The sequence below is a fragment of the Pteropus vampyrus genome, unplaced genomic scaffold, assembly GCF_000151845.1.
Source record: "Pteropus vampyrus isolate Shadow unplaced genomic scaffold, Pvam_2.0 Scaffold5, whole genome shotgun sequence".
NCBI classification, from domain to species: Eukaryota; Metazoa; Chordata; class Mammalia; order Chiroptera; family Pteropodidae; genus Pteropus; species Pteropus vampyrus.
Window position 1 is genome coordinate 11,266,071 of NW_011888786.1, and position 3,239 is coordinate 11,269,309.

Genomic DNA, 3,239 nt, shown 5'->3' on the forward strand with positions numbered 1-3,239 from the left:
GGAAACAATCAGTGTGATTCACTTCCATTCTACCGTTTGTTTGAGTGAGATGAAAAAAAAGAGAGTAAAGATGAGCTGAAAATGCAAAATAAAACAAGTATAATTATATTCACATGATTTTTTATCATTTATTGTTCCCCAAACCTATGTGATAGAAGTCTTTCCAATTCTGACAATTAGTTGGCTACTTGTATTAAACCTATCATTAAAAAGGGGAAGTAAAATGTACATCTAAAGATTGATGTTTTATAATGATTTATTTTTTTTGCATAGGACAGAGATAAAGGAATGTTAATGTTTATAGTTGTAATACTCACAAGTTATTTAAGACGTTTACATGAAATGAAAAGTCATGAGAACATTATCAGCAGCTTTTAGTATGCTGTAAATAGTCACATTGTAGTATTATATATTAAAATTTGTCAGATCTAAACATACAAACATATTTGCTCAGTTTCTCCTCTTAATCATCCCTATCACTAAAAACTACTATATTATCTATATAATAAATACTTATATATTTTAAAATTATGTATTTATTTTATATATATAATGAAAATTGGGGCTTTGGAAATATTTTAAAATTAAAATGAAGGCACTTGTTTTTTAAACACCAGAGCCTTTTTTTTCCTCCTGACTTTTTTTTTTTTTAACAAATATCCCATGATTTAAATCATTATTTAGAAGAAAGAAATTGTCCATAATGGAAGCATGCAGCATAATTTTAAAGTGGCTCCTGTTTCCCTAAAATTGAAAAGTGTCACATTTATGTCTCAGTTTACATTTGAAAGACCAAAGAAAGTTGTTTTTGAAAAAGGATTCAAATCGATGCTATTGCACATCTTTAATACATTTAAAAATAAATAAAACATTAATGCTATAACAACATTGTGGCTCAGTGTACACAAAAGATTCAGAATTCAGGCAGGCCAAAAAGACCTTCATCCAATATGTCCTGAGCATCCACTCTGAGATAAGGCTGTGCTTGAGTTAAAACCAGAAAGGAGAAAAAAGCCTGGTCTTCACAAGACTCACAGTCTGTCCTCTGGAAATAAAAAGTTAAAGCAGAGAAGACTGGCTACAATGAGTCAGTTAATCCAAGTGTGAGAAGGTGGAATCCAGGAATCAAATCTGTAGGAATCAAGCCCCTGACTTATTGTAGATGATGGTGGAAACTTTTTTCAATTCACTGGCTATCTTGAGGCTCACAGCTGTCTGAGTGGGAATAGGTGACTTAAAAGATGGGTATGTTATAAGACATAACATACCTGCCTTAAAAGATGGGTATGTTATAAGACCATCTGCATCAAGCTGAATAAACCAGGAAAGATTATTCTGATCTTAGGTCTTTTAATTTTAATTCTATGATGGTTAATTTAATGAGTCAACTTAGTTAGGATATAGTGCACAGTTGTTTGGTTGTACCGTAGTCTGGATGTTGCTCTGAAGTTAGATTTTTAGATGGAATTATTTCAATCAGTAGATCAGATTACCATCCATCATATGTGTGGGCCTCATCCCATACATCAAAGGTCTTAAGAACAAAGACTGAGACTTTCCAAAGAAGGAATTTGCCACTAAACTGCAACATAGCAACCCATCCTGAGTTTCTAGACTGCTGCCTGGGGAATTAAGGCTCAAGACAACATTAAGGATGCCTGCCTAGGTTTCCTGCCTGTCTGCCTGCCTTAATGTACCTATGCATTTCTGACTTGCCACCTCTTATAATTGCTGAGCCAATACCTTAAAATAAGTCCCTCCCTCCCTCCCTTCTCTCTCGCTCGCTCGCTCGCTCTCTCCTTTTTCTCCTATAGCTTCTATTTCTCTGGAGAGCCCTGACTAATGCAATTGTATACTTTGCTGTATCTGTTTATGTCTGTGATGAAAACCATCGTATCAGTGTGCAGCATCCATTTTTCTCTTCCCTATGCCTTTCAGCAAGGTGAGATGTGATGCCACTCTTGTTTGTGCCTTTAGCAACAGACCTTACACTATTCTCCCCCTTCCCCTGGGTTTCGATTAAGCTGATTCTCTTGCACATGATTTTGTGCCTATAAAACTGTATCCCGAGTTGCTTTTAAAATATATTTTTTTAATAACTTGCAGAACCATTTTTTGAGTTGAGTCGACTAGTGTTGTGTAAGTTTCTATTCCTATCCCCAGTGGCTACCTTACAGCAACTGCTGCTATCACTTTTATACCAAAAACTTTGTTACAGGAGCTCAACAAAATCTTCTTCAACTCAACAATTTTAAAAAGGTAAAACCATTTGATCTAAAATATACTGAGCATTTAAGCTGACTAAAAAAGTTAAAGAATAGGTTGATATTACCCTTTGCTACTTTTAAAAGTCCTTGTGCTGTCAATATGACAATAGTACTAGACTTGCAGGTGAAAATATTAAAAATAAATGGTCTTTAACCCGTAACATCTATTTTAAAATGGAAATACCGTTTCAAGTTACTATGTCCTTTTCTCAGTAATTCTTCCCTACTGTAAGTTTTTATAATAAGCAGAAAAATGTCCCAAACGTTCACATGTTGACATTTATTGATACTTGTGTGGCATGTCTATTGATGTTTAGACAATATGATAGACAATTTGCATAATAAGTAAGTAGAAACTTATTGTGGGATATGGTTTATTTTCTTAGTTCGAGATAGTTGCTTCTGGATTTGAATCTGCAATTCTAAAGAAATATAATTTTATATGAAACATCATCACTCAAACTTATCCTTATTTTTTGTTGACAGAAAACAGAAAGTGAAAATGTGCTGCTCAGTTGACAGTTGTCAGCATCTATTTTGTTTTTGTTCAGAGGTATAATTATATGTTTACTTAGAAAAAGAGGATTTATAATTAAGAAGTACTCAAAATTCTGTCTTTAGTATTATTTCTAAAACTATTAGGAAAAAATAAAGTTTATAGTCTTTTATAGCAGATTTATTTCACAATTAGGTAATTCTGGCCAAAATTTCCTTTCTCATCTCACTATGCCAAAACTTATCTACTGGCTGCATCCCATCTTTAAGTCATATTGAACTTCTCACCATTCAGTGATTGTTAAACCCCTGATTTTCGCTTTTCCTTGAATATCTTTAGTCCTCTCTTAGAAGCAATCTAAGATTCAGTCATGGTGACTTTTCCAATGTGTAGGCTGATCTCAAATCCCTACATAGAACGTATTCTGTCACTTTCCATATCGCAATAGAATATATATCTAGTATAAGCTCTCTGAC